We start from the raw sequence: 17,937 nt of genomic DNA, 5'->3' as shown, positions 1-17,937 counted from the left end.
CCTGCTGCTCCCCAGCCCTCTGAAATCCTGCTTGGTATTTGTCTCTCGTGGTTGTTCCAAGTATAAAATGGACAGCCCCTTGAATACCACCATCAAGAAAGCAGGGAGGGGGGATACAAATGACGCTAGTAAAATTATTCCACTTCCTTATTTTTCTGTTTTTCTGTTTTTTCTCAGTTATAAAGGTAGGAGTCTTTATCATTGAAGCAGAGGGTGGGAGGGTTACAGGAGTACAGATGCTCATCTTCTACACTTGGCACCCCTGCTCTGTCAAGCTAATTACAACATGTATTATAGCTAGCTTCCTGACACTCTAATTAGCAATACCGCTCCCAATAATCCTTCTGCCTGGATTATAAAGGCTCCTTCCTTTTTCCACACCTTATATCTGACAAAGAGAACTCTGTCTCTCAAAAGCTCATACCTTGCAAATCTAGTTGGCCTTTGAGGGGCCACTGGACCGGAATCCTGCTGTTTGACTGCAGACCAGCACAGCTACCCACTTGAAACTATGTTCAGTGTCTTTTACTCTGTCTACAGATTTCACAATCCTTTGCTGTCAGTGGAGTGGCAAACAGTAGTAGGCTTGCCCTCCCCCAGACTGGGGCAGGGGATCTCCCGCCCCCACCTGCTGCCCCCCAGCCCCGATCTCCTGGTTGGCAGGGGGGAAGGCATGGGGTGGGGAGAAGCATGTGCATAAGCTCCCATGCTCCCCTGTTGCGACAGAGGAATCATGCTGGGCTGGTTTTCACAGAGCTCGGTTTCAGTGTGCACCGTGATTCCTCTGTTGCACTGGAATATGATGTCATTTTCTGGTGCACGCAGGGAGGTGGGTAGGGCGGTGTCACCTGCCCCCAGGTCTCATATTTCTTCCAAGGGAAAGTATGGGGGAAAGAATGTATGCTCTTCTGTTTGTGCCAGCATTCCTTTTTTATAGGTTAATTAATTAATGAATAACAACATGAATAATGACATTTGTATGCCGTGCTTCCTCTTGAGATTTGTGTACACAGGGGTTGCCCTATCCAGGCAGTTTATAGGGTTGATCCAGGCATACTTCTGGATGACGCAGCACTTTCTCCTATTAAGAGTCTTTAATCTTATCACATGCAGGGCTTTTTTTCAGCAGGAACGCGGTGGAACGGAGTTGAATGGAGTTCTGGAATGGAGTTCCGGTACCTCTTGAAAATGGTCACATGGCCGGTGGCCCCGCCCCCTGATCTCCAGACAGAGGGGAGTTGAGATTGCCCTCCGTGCCGCTCGGTGGCACGGAGGGCAATCTCAACTCCCCTCTGTCTGGAGATCAGGGGGCGGGGCCACCGGCCATGTGACCATTTTCTCCTAGGGCAACCCACTGAGTTCCACCACCTCTTTCCCCAGAAAAAAAGCCCTGATTATTTGTAACATAGTCTGTTATCGGTGCAGTGCCAAACATTTCTGGTAATCTGTATTGGTCTTCAAAGGAAGATATTTTCTGGTTGTTTTAAGATAGACAGTTCCCTGCTCATGGGAATGGCTTGGCAGGGGGGTGGGGGGGTAGGGATAGTGTAAAAGTCTGTAGTGGGAAGGAGGAGGTTGACCTTTTTTAAAATTAAAAGTATTGATAACAACACGTAGCCTTTTCATCTTTTGTCCTTCAACAGCCCTTTAAGGCAGATCTCCTGAAAATAGTAATGGAAGAGCAAGTAAATTGGAGCTTCAGTTTCTTTAACTTTGCTAAGATTTGGGGCTTCTATATCAGAAGAAAAAATGTACAGTCACATTAGCATTGCAGATACCAGCTAATGGGTTTCCTCGTACACGTTTTTCTGTATTACTGATGTGTGACTGAGATTGAAGGCAAGCGGCTTTCCTAATGCAACCCTAGTGAGATTTCAGTCGAGGTGGGATTTGAACCAGATGTTTTCTGCTTCGCACCTCAATCATAACCATAGCCGTCATGTTATTCTAGCTCTTATGCATGCCTTACAGATACTTATAGAATGTGGCAGGGCTTTTTTTCAGCTGGAACGCAGTGGAACGGAGTTCCGGCACCTCTTGAAAATGGTCACATTGGCTGGTGGCCCCGCCCCCCTGATCTCCAGACAGAGGGGAGTTGAGATTGCCCTCCGCGCCATGTGGCGCGGAGGGCAATCTCAACTCCCCTCTGTCTGGAGATCAGGGGGCGGGGCCACCAGCCCATGTGACCATTTTATCTGCGGGCAACCTATTGAGTTCCACCACCTCTTTCCCCAGAAAAAAAGCCCTGATCACATGGAAGCAGCAGCTGTGAACTTCAGAAAATTTGATTTGATTTTCATCGTTCTCTAATACAGTTCTCTCCCTTCACAGAGAGGCTTTGCTGATTTGAATACTAAGGCCTGTTAAGGATCACGCTGCCTTTCATATAAAAGAAACTTGCAGAAATGTAGACACGTTAACATAGCAGCCGAAATCCCGGATTTGTGTGCACCATCCAGCTGGTGCAGGGCTGCTAGGTTTGCACACCTCCACACTTGGCTGGGTGGTTTCATGGTAATTACCGTTCTATTCATAGTTGATGAGCAGTTGCCACAGTGAACTCCACAATCTTTTTAGAGTGTTTTTGTAACAATATAATTTGTTAACTCTTTGTTTTTAAAATGATCTTATACCTTTAAAATGCTTCTTGAATAGCTCTTTGCTCGAATGCAGAGATTGTGAGAGCAGATTTTGTGTAATTTCCACTACCCCTTAGGAGAATGTCATCTGATCGTGTCCTGGTTATTTGAATTCACGCCGCATCTCCATTTCACGCTAATGTGAACTGTGTAAATAGTATCATTGTTTGGTTTTGAACATGTGGTCATCCAATAATCCTGTTCAGAAAAATATGCCAGTTGGAAACGTACAGTTAGACCTGCTAATAAGTTCAACTCTTTTTTTCCCCCTGATACATTTTGTGTGTGTGCGCGTGCGGGAAAAATTTTAAGTAACTGGAGAAGATAATTATAGCTAGTCAACAGGATTTGGAACCGTGGCCATTGAATGGGAGTTCTTAATCTGAGATGATGAATAAGAGCGCTGATTAAAAGCAAGGAACTTCATGCTCTCTGGCAGCTAGACAGCTGTCTGTGCCTGATTCATACGTGCTGAAAGTGGCGCTGGACTGCTGAAAACTGAGGCCAGGTGGTAGCTACTCTGCAAAGCTATAGCTGGGAAGTACTGTAGGTAACAGTGCCCAGTTTCAATTCCCTATTTCAAAGCAGACTCCCTGCCCATATCAGAGACTGCATTCTGGAAGCCCCCTGATTTCTAGTGTGGTTTTGCATGTTACGAGAGCTGCTGACACGGCCAATGTGCCCTTGGGCAAGTAAAACAACTTGTGCTGTCCTTTGCACGAAGCGCAGTGAGGTTGCTTAGGCTTTCTCACCAGCATGAATCCTCATTCTTTGGGGTTTGTATTGGTGTGGTTGAAACCATGGAAGTGTGTGTCATTGCGGGAGAACGCAGCGCCTTGACACCACTTGCTAGGTGGAGACACCTCCTCTACGGCTTGAAAAAATTGAGCCCCATAGTGTGCCATCCATAAATGTAACCATATTCAGTGATTGATAGTAAAAATCATATTGATTGTGTAATCTCAAACTGAGTTACACCCTTCTAGGCCCATGGAGTTCAATGGATTTAGAAATGAGTAACTGTAATGTTAGTCTCTGTAGCTGAAACGAGTAACTGTAATGTTAGTCTCTGTAGCTCTGTTTTGTTTTAAAATTTGGTCATGCTGAATGTCTTTGCATCCAAGGTGGTATGATCAATTATTATACAAGTATACTACTACTGGTGAATTCACATCCTTGACAAAATAAATGACCATTATTCTAAACAATTAAATGGTCCTATCAGTACTGTGCATACCAAAGGCTTTTGTTTAAAGAAAAAGAAGACAGTTCAACTTGTACTGACGGCATAGTGACAGCTATTATAAAGTTGGATTGCTAAAAAAAACATTTTGACCGCAGCCTTTAAACTTTGCTGAAAGTCTTTCTTCTGCCTCCTCAAGTTTCTTGACACCCTCTTATGAAATATGAGGTTTCGCTTCTGTGTTTTTCTTTTTTGCCAAAGCATCTACTGAAGTAATAATTGTTATATCCTTCAGTCGAAGGAAACCAAACCTAGGATTTTGGTCTCTGCATACTCATCTATTAATGTTAGATAGGCGTTTCTGAAGGTCTTGCATCTGTTGCAGAGAAACATGACAATTTCTTCATTGCACTGCTGTTTTTAGTGTCGTTATTGAACTCAATTCCACATCTCACAGTAGATTTTTAAGGTAGTTTTTTTTAACATAACCTCTAATTGCTAAACATTGCCTGCCACTCTAGATGGAGGCAATCCCAAGATTTACGTGCATTGAGATTACAAGTGAACAACTCGCACAGGATGGTTGTTTAGAGTGTCAAGGCTATGTATATAATTATTTGCAGGGCTTTTTTTCAGGGGGAACGTGGGGGAATGGAGTTCCGGTACCTCTTGAAAATGGTCACATGGCCGGTGGCCCCGCCCCTTGATCTCCAGACAGAAGGGAGTTGAGATTGATCTAAGGGCAATCTCAACTCCCCTCTGTCTGGAGATCAGGGGGCGGGGCCACCGGCCATGTGACCATTTTCTCCGAGGGCAACGCACTGAGTTCCACCACCTCTTTCCCCAGAAAAAAAGCCCTGATTATTTGTAACATAGTCTGTTATCGGTGCAGTGCCAAACATTTCTGGTAATCTGTATTGGTCTTCAAAGGAAGATATTTTCTGGTTGTTTTAAGATAGACAGTCCCCTGCTCATGGCAATGGCTTGGCGGGGGGGTGGGGGGGTAGGGATAGTGTAAAAGTCTGTAGTGGGAAGGAGGAGGTTGACCTTTTTTAAAATTAAAAGTATTGATAACAACACGTAGCCTTTTCATCTTTTGTCCTTCAACAGCCCTTTAAGGCAGATCTCCTGAAAATAGTAATGGAAGAGCAAGTAAATTGGAGCTTCAGTTTCTTTAAAATTGCTAAGATTTGGGGCTTCTATATCAGAAGAAAAAATGTGCAGTCACATTAGCATTGCAGATACCAGCTAATGGGTTTCCTCGTACACGTTTTTCTGTATTACTGATGTGTGACTGAGATTGAAGACAAGCGGCTTTCCTAATGCAACCCTAGTGAGATTTCAGTTGAGGTGGGATTTGAACCAGATGTTTTCTGCTTCACACCTCAATCAAAACCATAGCTGTCATGTTATTCTAGCTCTTATGCATGCCTTACAGATACTTATAGAATGTGGCAGGGCTTTTTTTCAGGGGGAACGTGGGGGAACGGAGTTCCGGCACCTCTTGAAAATGGTCAAATGGCCAGTGGCCCCGCCCCCTGATCTCCAGACAGAGGGGAGTTGAGATTGCCCTCCGCGCCACTGGCGCAGAGGGCAGTCTCAACTCCCCTCTGTCTGGAGATCAGGGGGCAAGTCCACCGGCCATTTGACCATTTTCACCAAGGGCGATTTAAACTTTTAAAAACTCCCCCCTTGTTCCAGCTGACCCAAAGTAACTTCGTTGTGCGGTCCTGAGTTCCACCACTGAGTTTCACCACCTTTTTTCCCAGAAAAAAAGCCCTGGAATGTGGTATAGTGGCTAGAATGTTGGACTTGGACCAGGTTGGTTCTCGGATCTGCTTGCCATGAAACTTGTGCTCTTAGGACAGCCATTCTCTGTCAGCCTCTCCTAGCTCATAGGGTTGGTCCTCGTTGCGGGAACCGTGAAATTAAAAATGCACAGCATGAATACATTTGTTGGGGTCATTTGCTAGTTACTTTTTTTTTTGGTCTACCTAAACAGTTGTTGCAATGATCGGTTGCCTGTCACTGACTAAATTATTGTGCAAAATGTAACCTGTTTTGCTTTTTGCTTTTTTAGCAGCTCCGTATTCCTTAATCTATTAGGAATAGTCTTAATTCTGTGACTTTCACATTGCAGGAAAGCAGTGCAGTGCAGTTCGATATGTGTATGGCTTTTCAGGACTAATGGTGGAAGACGATGACTCAGAGGATGAGATAAGGAGATTGAGATGAGGAGGGCATGGACTTAAGTATTCCTGGTAGTCTCTGTAATTAATCTGTATAATTATATCCAGAGCAAATTTAGGGCCTAAGTCTGTCATGTTCTTGATGTAGACAGGTCTCATTGGACTCATTAGGGCTCCAGGCAGATGTAAGGGGCCACCAATGTAATCCTCTGTAATTTTAGGACTGTGTTTTAATTTGTATGCATCATTACAATATGCAGTTCATTACAATATGCAGTACAATATGCTTTTACGTGAATCTGTCCTCATGGTAGGCCTTACTCTGTTCTTGCAATAATGGGAAATATTCAAGAAACACAAGAACTTTTACACTGAATTACATTAACAGTCTGTTGAGTCACATATCTGCTGCAAACAGTTTTAGCTGTAGAATGTGGGAAGTAAAATGCCTTGAAATAGGCTGAGCCCACACAACGCTTTGTAAGGCCTAAAACAGAATATTGTGGTTATTTGAAGGTAGGAACCTTCATATCATTCCCCAGCTGCAAAAAAGAATGATTATTTCCCATGATAATAGGAATGGTGATTGTAGTCCAGAAAGCAATGAGACTCCCCCAAAATTTGTTTGAATTCAGTTGATACAATGTCCATTTACTAAACAGCATCATCCTTCTTTTCTCTCTCTTCCGTGGTTGGCACTAACTGGGGTGCAGCATTATACCTTCTCCTTCTGCTGAAGGGAGCTTGGATCTCAAACAGTGCAGGCAGATGGCAGGCAGGCAGGGCTCAAAGCCCCCCCCCCCCCAATCACAGCATCTCCAGAGAGGCACATGGCTCTAGAGGTGTCCACTCCACCCAAGCAGCAGACAGTGCACCCCCCCCCCCCATTGCTTGCAAGGGCCAGGTTGGCAGCCAAAGCACCACCCACTTGGAAAGCCCCCCCCCCCCCCACTTCGAGACACACACACACTAGTCTGGAAAAGTTAAAACTGGAAGATAGCAGGACCAAGAATTCCTTCGCCAGGCTTGAACCCACAGCCCCTGATGCTCAGGACTAGCCCCCAAGCCTCAGAGCCAGGAGAGGTAGTTCCCTAGAGACATGGCAGGAGGGACCAGAGACCCCACTGCAACTCAAGATGTTGCCATCAGCTACACAGGGTCAGACAGAGAATCTCTCACTGAGAGCATGGCTCTGTGGAATGGCACTGGGAGAGCATGATTAGTGTTCCTGTAGCGAGTCCCATGTGGTCAGGGTGGGGCAAGAGACGGGTTAAAGCCCAGGATCTGACTTCCTGCCCAGCAGCAAAGGGGGGGGTAGTCTGGCCTAACTGATGAGGCACCCTAGAGATCCATCATTTTCATTGCTCCGCAACTTCCCCTCCGGCACATTCTTGGTAGCAGTAGCAGCCTTGTGTGGTCCTCAGGTCCCCCCCCCTACATTTGCTAACCGCCTGCTTGGCTTATCAGATGCTGCAGTGATGTGAGAGAATGGAGAACTTTTCTGAGCTCCACCCCCCTCCTCAGGGCAGACAAGCCTGGACCACATTCCCCGTCTCACTCTGCTTCCTGCAGCATGTGTGAGAGGGAAGAAGGGGGTGGGTGGGAAGCTAAGTGTGGCCTCATCCTCCAAAGTGCCACTGAACTGCTGTTCTGTTGTGCAGCAGAGCAAAACAGAGGTCCACTGCTACCTGGAACATCTTCTGGAGCCACTCCATCCATACCAGCCCAGAGACAGAGGCCCCCCTTTAGGATGTGTAAAGGGGCAGCCCTACAGGGAAGCGACAGAGGGTGGGGAGTCAGGGCATGGAGGGGCATGGAGCTAATTCATCCAGAGGCACGCAAACAGACAGGGAGGGAGTTATGGTACAACACAGACTTTATTGAACTGTGAAATGTGAAGAGGGTGTCTGGGCTCAGGTTGCCAGCTCCCTTCATCCGGGGTGGCAGCTGTGCATGTGTCCTCTGCTCCTAGGAACCTTTTGGAGGCAGATTGAATCAGCTCTTGTGCTGTTTCCGAACCCTGAATGATTCTATGTTGGCACGTTGTGGGAAGCTCAAGATTCTGTGCGAGAGGCTGGTTCTGGCATATGAATCATGTGTGTGAACAGTAAAGGAGAAAAAGTTCAGGTGTGCTAGTTTTGGGGGGGGGGCGGAATTGTCTTCTGTGCATTTTTAGAAATGTTTCTTGGAGCTTGGAGCAGCATTTTATTATTCAGACAGGGAAAATATGTGCATCCCTGGAGAAATGAAATGAATAGAAGTAATCTCACTTTGCAATACTGGTGAATTTCAGTCCAGCAGCAGACTCCCATATGCATGGTGAGTTGTCAGAGACTTTGTTTCATGATGAAAATAAATTATGTGTCTGTGCAGAATAGAGCAGGCCTGCCCAAGGGACTTGCAAACACACTGTCAGGGGAATATGGTACACATAGTCTCAGGCTACCAGCTGGTAATAATGACCTAAAAAATTAACAAGCAGATCACCATCAGTTTTGTTTTTTCTAGCTGTCGATGAACTCCATCTGATATCAAAGATAGAGGATGCTGCTCAGGAGATTAAAAGAGCTGATTTGTAATAGGATCCTTCTTCACAAACACATCATGGAGAAAGCGTATTCTACTCATCAATCCCATCATTTCGGAATTATCAGTTCCTTATGATTTTAAATTATAAATACATGTTTCTGTTTCTGTGAAATGTTTTGCTCAGTATTGCCTCCGAACTCCATGACCCATTCCTGAAGAGAACCAAAAGAGCCACGATATGAGCCGAGGATAGTACAGTTATCCTTTGGATGTGCTCCATGAGTGTCCCATCACGTTTGAATGCACATATGATAGAATCTGATTCAGATTTGTTTGAAGTCATTTATATAACTGTATTCTGCCCATTAAAAATGAAATTTGTTCAATGAAACTTTATTGCTATAGCCAAAGGCCATTGCAAAGCATGTTCAAATTGTTACTAAAAAGCGAGAACTACATGTACAAACTCATTCATAAAATACAGAAATCATCTATATAAACATGAGTCATATCAGTCAGCGGTATCACATTAAAATATAAATAGCATACTGGGGCCTCTTGTTTTCTCTCAAACCTACCCCAACTTTTATTTGCAGCAGTTGTAAATTATGCAACCTGTTAACAATTATATTCTGTGATCCCCAGTACATTGAGAGAGATGAGAAGACAAAAAGGCAATTTTGGTGGCCGGGAATGCGGGAGGACAATTCCCAGTATGAGATGTCCTGCCCCATCGGCTTAATGGGGAAGAAACGGGGCGGAAAGCCTCTGGGACTATTGCAACCGATTGAAACCCCTTCTAGACTCTGGTCTACGATCTCTTTGGACTTTATTACAGACCTTCCCCCCAGTAGGGGGAAGACGGTGATCCTGGTGGTGGTGGACTTGTTTTCAAAACACACCCGCTTTGTGCTATGTTCAAAGCCGCCTGCAGCAAAGAAGCTAAGCTACCTTGTTTATGCAAATGTGGTGCACCTGCATTTGTTCCCGTAAAAGATAATTTTAGATAGAGGAAGTCAGTTTGTTGCCAAGTTTTGGAGGGAGCTTCTAAAAGTGACCGAGATGGACCAAGGACTTAGCTCCTCCCACCACCCAGAGACGGATGGATGATCAGAATGAACTAATCAGATCTTAGAACAATTCTTGAGGTGCTACATCAACTATCAGCAGGATGACTGGGTAGACTACCTGCCATATGCAGAGTATTGCTATAACAACAGTATTTATAGCTTGATTGGCACTTCCCCCTTTCAGGTAACCCAAGAGTTCGAAGGCAAGCCTTTGTCTCTGCTAGAAAACAAATCCCTGGAAGGGGAAGGGGATTTGAGAGAGTGGTGGACTAAACTAACATCAGTGGAAGTTAGTGGAACAAACCCTGGAGAAGGCTAAGCAAGATTATAAAAACCAAGCAGACAAGAAATGCTCCGCCCCCTGGGAGTTAAAACCTGGCGATGCAGTGTACATGTCAACTAAGAACCTTAGGGAAGAACAACCAAGCAAGAAACTAGGTTGGAATTACTAAGGATCCTTCAAGGTATCCCAATTAATCAATGATGCAAACCATGGAATTAGACCTACCTAAGAATTTAAGACGTGTACATCCGGTATTCCATTTCAGCCTTCTGAAGAAGGACCCCGGACCAGACAAATGGCATCCAGAACCTGTCGCCCCGCTACCTATCATGGTAGGGGACCAACTACATCTTGAGATTGAACAGATATTGGGCTCTAAGTGGAAGAGACACACGTTGTTTTATCTGATACAGTGGAAACATTTTGATACAAGTCAAGCTGAATGGGTCAAGTCCACTGATGTGAATGCAGATAGATTGGTGAAGGCATTCCACAAGAAATATCCAGACAAGTTGAGGGGCGGTTAACTTTTTGGGGGACAGAATGTCAGCATGGCCCCTGCCATACTTTGGGAGATTGGGGGTTCACTGTCGGGCTATAGACCTGAACTCAGATACCATGCTTTAAGACTGCTATTGTAGCCTGTGTATCAACCCTGCCTGAGAAATCTTACATGTTGCTGTGAGAAGCTGTGAGATGGAATGCAGTTATCAACGTTGCTACGGAGACGCAGCAGTAGCAAGACACAACAACTCTGTTTATTTTTGATTTTCCTGCTTGTGCTGCATAGATGGGAAATTAGAGCTTAGCTATGGGGGGAGGGAAGTAGAGTGGGTTGTGCTTGAAAGGTTTAATGCTTAGCAGGGGGAGGAGACAGGCATTCCAGTCAAGAAATGTCTTCTGTACTGTACTCCTAGGTTATCGTTAAAGCTTTAACTCATGCATCCTTGGGATCGAAGTTGGCAGTCACTGACAATGCCCACCCCCTGCTTCACCCAGCTGGGATCATGCATGGAACAGTCGGCAATGCCCGCCCTCCACCTTCACCCAACTGGGAGCAGGAGCAGGTGGCAATACCCACCCCCTGACTTTATCCAGCTGGGATCTGCAGCAGAGCAGGTGGCCATGCCCACACCCCAGCCTTCACCCACCTGGGATTAGGCACAGAGCAGGTAGAAATGATCACCTCCCACCTTCATCCAGCTGGGATCAGGAGCAGAGCAGGTGGCAATGCCACCCCCCACCTTCATTCAGCTGGGATCAGGAGCAGAGCAGATGGAAATGCCTGCCACCTGCCATTACCCAGCCCGGGATCAGGCATGGAGCAGGGGGCAATGCCCGCTCCCCCCTTCACCCAGGCAGGATTGGAAGCAGAACAGATGGCAAGGCCGACTCCTCCTTCAACCTGCTGGAATCAGGTGCAGAGCAGGAGCCTGCCCACCCTTCACCCAGCTGTGACCATGTGCAGAGCACGTGGCAATGCCTTCAGCTGGTCAGAAGCGGAGCAGGCGGAAATGCCCACTCCCCCTTCACCTACCTGGGATCAGACACGGCACAGGCAGCAATACCCGCCCCCCTTCACCCGGGCAGAAGCAGGCACAGAGCAGGAGGCAATGCACTCCCCCCTTTCACTCGGCCAGGATCAGGTGGCAATATCTGCTCACCATCAGGCTGGGATCAGGCACGGAGCAGATGGCAATGCCTGCCCCCTACTTTCACCCAACCAAGATCAGGCGCAGAGCAGGTGTCAATGCCCACCCTCCCTTCACCTAGCTTGGATCAGGCGCAGAGCAGGTGACAATGCCCACCCTCCCTTCACCTAGCCTGGATCAGGAGCAGAGCAGGTGGCAATGCTTGCTTCCCCTTCAACCCGCCAGAATCAGGTGCAGCAGGTGGCAATGCCCGCCCCATTCACCTGGGTGGAATCAGGCGAAGAGCAGGAGACATTGCCCATCCTCTTTCATCTGGCTGGGATCAAGAGCGGAGCAGATTGCAATGCCCGCCCCCCTTAACCTAGCCTGGATTAGGCGTTGAGCAGGTTGCAATGCCTGCCCCCATTCACACAGCTGAGATCAGGAGTGGAGCAGGTGGCAATGCCGTCCCCCTGCCTTCATCTGGCTGGGATCAGGCACAGGGCAGGAGGCAATGTCCAATTCCTCTTAACCTGGCTGGAATCAGGCACGGAACAGGAGGCAATACCCACTCCCCTTCACCCGTCTGGGATCTGTCATGGAGGAGGAGACAATGCCTGCCTGCCCGCCCTCCCCTTTCTAGAGCCCGTTGTATTTTTCCCCACAACGGGCTTTGTTACAGGTTTGACATTAGAAGATTCTGTAACCATCAAGAGTTTCAACAGCTCTTAAATAGCAATTAAATAGCTCATCTTTGGTCAGTGAAGAGAAATCTGAATATAGGCGGGCGACCACAACTCCATTGAACTGAGGTGTCCGTCCTTTAAAGTGACCTTTATGATGGAAGGTGCCTCATTCTATCTTGTTGTTTATTGTAAGGTATTATGATGTCTTGGAGACCTCGTCCATTGCTTTGGTTTATGCATTTTTATCAGAGTGATAAAACCCAAATGCTCTAGGAGTTAAAGTTGTACTTTATGCTATTTAAAGAGCCTAATATTAATAGATACATTTTCCTAGACCATAACACAATAGATTACTCAGGACAGCCTTCTGCTAAGAGGAGAAACTTTGCATGAGCTGTGCCTTTAAAGCCATCTGGAGGGCTTAGAGGAGACCAACTGACCAACATGGTTTTGAGTAGAAGCACTGACTGAATAGAGACGGACTAAAATAATTTTATTGGTTAGTATATATTTATGATGTGATTGTGGTGTGGATGTTTTTTACCATTGAAATCAATAGCCTTTTTGTACTACATTCATAGCCCATGAGGAAGCAAGGCGAAACGGGTTGCAATCAGCTAGTAAACTTGTAGGCATGTAGAACATTGGATAAAGAAGGCATTCTTTGAAGATTGTTGCATTGTGAAGTTTGACATCTACAAAAAAGAAGAAAATTATAGAAAACATCTGTCCCTAACAGTAAAAAAGAAGATATCAGCACTTATCAAAGACTTACCTGCTGATTAATCTACTACACACCTTGTTGGTTAAAGGGACTTGATTTCCCTGGTATTCGTGACTGTAAAAAAAAAGGACATATTTGATGTTACCTGTATTTATCAAATGATATTTTTGTAAATTGAAATATTTATAGGTATTTATTGGGGTATTTATTGTTTTTGAAAAAACATTGGGTGTTTGCACTAAGAGCACTTTAGCACATGAAGTCTATAAAATTCCATGATAAATTGTACATGCTTTAATTGTGGTATTTCCTTGGTGGGGATTTCTTCTGATTTGTAGTCTCAAATTTTGAAAGTTGCCTGGTTTGACTTGGAGATCCCATTTTGATTTTATTCCTCTCTTGCAGCTAAATGAATCTTTCTGTTCAGTGTATTTTTATCCCACATAATGCTCCAAGGAGCTCAAGGTAACACATACAGTTACCATTTTCCTCTTTCATCCTCACAAAAATCCAGTGAAGTATATTAGGCTGTGAGTGTGTGACAGGCCCGAGACAGTGAGCTTCGTGGCAGTGTGGGAAAGTTGAACCAGTGTCTTCTAGTACACATTCCAAAATTGACCACAAAACTTTTTGTGTATCAGTTTCTCTTGCCGTTTATGAGGGGAGTTAATGAGTAATTAAGAGAGCTAAGCAGGTCTTCGGCCTACTCCAAATGCTGCTCAGGTCTGTTCAGAGTGGCTCAACTCCCAGGAAGGTATTTCCAGGATTGCAGTTGAAGTCCTTAGCGATTCCCTCAAATGGGGAGGAGTTCGTGGTAGCTGCCGTATTGCAGAATGTCAAATTAAACTCTAGTTGATTAATGGTGTTGGCAGTTGACTGGAATAATAGGATCTTGAAAAAGACCTGTGTGGTGTCTAATGTCCAAGATTAGCTAATGAGTCTAACCTTACGCTGTCAGTCAAATTCTGTTTCAGTTGGATATAAAGCTTGAGATTTTAAAAATCTTGCATAGATTTTTGCATAGAAACACCAGTGGTTGACTTAATTATTTAGATCGGTAAGACAGACCTGTTAAGAGAACAAATTCCGCTTCTGGTTTGACACAATGAAGAGGAAAGATATGCAGCACCTGTAATATACTTGGAATACGATGAAGCCATCTCCCACTGCCTCATAAAAATCTTACACAGAAAACTAATTAAAATTAGCTCAGCTCTATGGCACTGTCTAGGCTGGCTGATTGACCAGAAACAAAGGCTTTGGATTAAAGGGAATGGCTGAGCGGATGTAAGTATGCTGAGCAGTGCCTAACTTACATTAGTGTGGCATTTGCCCTAGTTATATTGTAGAGAGATGTATAATGAGGTACCTAAGGGGATAGGTATTAGCCTCTCCCTGATCGAAGAGCGCCTTTAATGATCTTGAAATGGGCATATGGCAATGTTTATGAAACTTGTATGTGCTACGGATCTGAGATGCAGATATCACTGAAGACACAAGAACAACCATACAGGAGGAAAGCAGAAAAAATAAAAAATTCAGTACTGCCCAAATGAAAACAATGCTGTTTTATTTTGAAGGGCTTGGTCTTTCTAAATTATTGAATGTGCTCAAGGGAAGCTAGGCAGCTGGAAAACTTGTCCATAGTATTGAGCAGGCATGCGTGTATCTGATTTTTGTAAATACTGAGATGAGAGAAATCCCAGAAGAACTAATCGGAGACTGAAAAGCAGTTTATGTGAGGATGCTGTCTGGGATCTGAGGATGTGCACGGAAAAGGAAACGAGGGGAAGGAAGGAAACGGGGGAAGGAATAGCAAACGGAATGAACTCTGTGACAGCCCACCTCTTTAAAACACGTGCTAACCATTGCCCATCACAGAAAATTCAATGAAGAATTTTGATAACCTCGGCCTGGGAGACCCTCAAGGAACACTAGGGTTGCTATGTAGAGGTAGGCAATGGCAAACCACGTCTATTCGTCATCTCTTGCCTTGAAAACTCCAGCAGGGGATGCCATAAGTTGCCTGCAACTTGGTGATGCTTTATATTGTCACATACTGCACTGAAATGCTGCCCACTGGGCAAGAAAACAGTAATTAATCCGTATGTTGGAAGCGGGCCTTTATTTTTACGTCTGAGGGTGAAGCAAAAGATGGCTTACAATATTTGCTCAAATAAACAGATCTTTTTTGACAACTTAAAAACTAAATAAATAAACTAAAAACTAAAACTAAATAAAAACTAACGACATTTTATTCCAGCAAATTTCTGCTGGAATACAAATTCTGATAATGTTAAAGGTGCGACACTGTTCTGTTTTTTTCCTACAATAAGCTAACATGTCTTCCCTTCTGGAAATTTTACAATAGAACTGAGCCGTTTGTCCAATGTAGTGAGTGGACGGGCATTTCTGACACTTGATAGGAGATAGAACATTGGAAGATAAATAGGTGAATGAACCTGAGATGTTGTTAGGCTCAAGGGTTGTGTTGTTGGAGTAAATACGGGGACAGAGTTGGCTTCTTGGTTTATTGCAGGCCCTGGTCCTGGCATCTGTGTCAGTGTTTGGAAATATATTATTCTGAGCAGGGCTTTTTTTCAGGGGGAACGCGGGGGAACGGAGTTCCGGAACCTCTTGAAAACGGTCACATGGCTGGTGGCCCCGCCCCCTGATCTCCAGGCAGAGGGGAGTTGAGATTGCCCTCCGCGCCGCTCAGCGGCGCGGAGGGCAATCTCAACTCCCCTCTGCCTGGAGATCAGGGGGCGGGGCCACCAGCCATGTGACTGTTTTCTCCGAGGGCAACCCACTGAGTTCCACCACCTCTTTTCCCAGGAAAAAAGCCCTGATTCTGAGTGAGGAGTTGTTTAAAGTTCAAGGGCCGTCTGTGGGCAAGAAAAGGTTTGCCTCCTAATACTTGTGAGAGAAGAATTCCGGGAGATCTCCAGCCACCACCTGGAGCCTGGCAACCCTACCCTAATCCAATTGACCAAACTCCTTTTCCCCTAGCCCAACTGGCATTGAAAGGCTGAAAGAAAAATATGTAGGATAAAAAAGTATGGTTGAGATAAAGCAGTCAAGCGAGTTCCCCTCTCCTCTTCCATATACTCCTCTTGGAGTTCAATCTACCTCCCGCCTCAGGTTCATAAGGAGCAGATGTGTGGCTGCCACTGTCACATCTGATTTGGCCCCAAGGTATAAATCCTGGTGCTTCAGAAAAGGGTATCCCTTACTTTGACACGTTATTATTGCTATTGTGGGATAGCAAAGGAAAATGGAACAAATGCTCTTAAAACTGCTTTTTTCAGCACTTGCTGTTTAAAGCCATAAATGGCTTGGGTCACTAATCCTCACCACTTATTCATACTTGCCTGTGTGCTCTGAGGGAGACTGTGTTGTGTGAACCCACAGACTGAGATCTTTGCTCAGGGATCTGCAACTCGTGCCTTACTGTCTGAAATGCTCTTCCTATAGGACTTCTAATGGCAGCTGAAGACCCCCCCCCCCAGGCCTTTGTAACTCAGGTCTGTGCTCTGGCTAAATTTAGTTGAAAATATTATTACAGTCTTTGCTGTTTCTAAACTACCTTGAACATTTTAAGGCAGCACAAACATTCCCTAAATAAATTTATAATCCGGACCGTATTTCAATTTGAGGTAGCGCCAGCAGTTTGAACAGAAGTAACAGAATGGGTGGGAGGGAAGTGCTGTGATGGAGAAGCCAGGTGAGAATGCCCATAAACTGGTTACAGCTGACCCCAGCCAATAGTTTGGTATGCACAAATCCTGTGCCTCAACCCATAGCCTCCTCCTCATTGGATACATCACTCTTCAAGAGGATTCACTTGGAAGCAGCATAAAAAGCTTGCTCATTTTGAATTTAAGCATAAATGCTTGATAAGAAACCAGTTAGCTTCTTTATATTAACACTCATCTTGGAAATGTTATGATCTCTCCAAGAAATTGATTTTTTCATTAATGGTTTGTGCTGGATGCTTTCTGTAAGAGCCGTCTCCATCAACCAATGCCTTTGAATTCACAGTGCTGTTCTAATCTGTCTAATGATTTCAGTTTAATTTTATTTTTAAGCTGCAAGTGTGTCCAGGGAAGTGTGATGTCAGACTGAGATAAAATCGAGATAGCTTGGGCCGTTTGATTGTGATCAAAGCAGGCGATATTAGTTCTTATCCTCTAGGTCACTTACTGCAGTTATCCTTCTAATCTCTAATGTGCTTCTTGAGGTGAAATGAAGTTTTGAATCTTTTACAATTAAGCTTATTGTCAAACCAAGAAAAATGCAGATGTTACTGAACAGTGCAAAGAAGAGCCCTTTTGATTGTTAGGAAGGGTTTTTAAACTATCCGCCCATACAATGAAATCTCAGAAAATTGATTCTGAGATTTCTGTTCTGATTGCTTTTTCGGTAACACTTACGGATCACGAAGAGTTTGCAATATATCTATGGGTCCATTGGACAATGTCCATGAGGCCTCTATCATGTGATCTCTCTCACCACAAATATCTGGTGAATGTGGAATCAAGTGACAATCTCGAAAGGTGTTGCCAAATTCAGTAATGTTACCTAGCTCTGTTTCTCCTTATCTGGTTCTGGCCCATTTAATTTCAGTCATAATGAAAGGGCAGTCAAGTTGTTAAATAAGTAATTCTGAATGTATGGCAGACAGCTAATACTGATTTTCAGGTCCTGTAGAAATCCTGAACAGGTATGTAGAAGCAGTTTGGGGGTGGAAACTAGCCAATAAACTGAAGCTTAATCCTGACAAGATGGAAGCACTACCGGGGAGTAGAAAGATTGACCCGAAGCACATCCTCTTGGCACAGCAAGTCCATTGCTTGGGGTGCTGTTGGACCTGGATTTTCTGTTGGATGAGTAGGTTAGCAGATTCACCAGGTTGGCCAGCTGCAGCCTTTCTCTGGAAGAAAAGATCTGACTACTGTAGAGCAAGCCTTGGTTACATCTAGATTAGATTACTGCAAGGCACT

General features: G+C 44.9%; 1 protein-coding gene across 2 annotated transcripts in view; it reads left to right on the top strand.

Moving 5' to 3' along the window:
* Nucleotides 1-17,937, top strand: part of CACNA2D1 (calcium voltage-gated channel auxiliary subunit alpha2delta 1) — a 565,021-nt gene that overhangs the window by 176,828 nt on the left and 370,256 nt on the right. The gene's annotated exons all lie outside the window — the stretch shown is intronic.

The sequence above is a fragment of the Eublepharis macularius genome, chromosome 9, assembly GCF_028583425.1.
Source record: "Eublepharis macularius isolate TG4126 chromosome 9, MPM_Emac_v1.0, whole genome shotgun sequence".
Taxonomy (NCBI): domain Eukaryota; kingdom Metazoa; phylum Chordata; class Lepidosauria; order Squamata; family Eublepharidae; genus Eublepharis; species Eublepharis macularius.
The sequence above is the reverse complement of the archived record's forward strand: the minus strand, read 5'-3'. Positions and strand labels throughout refer to the sequence as shown.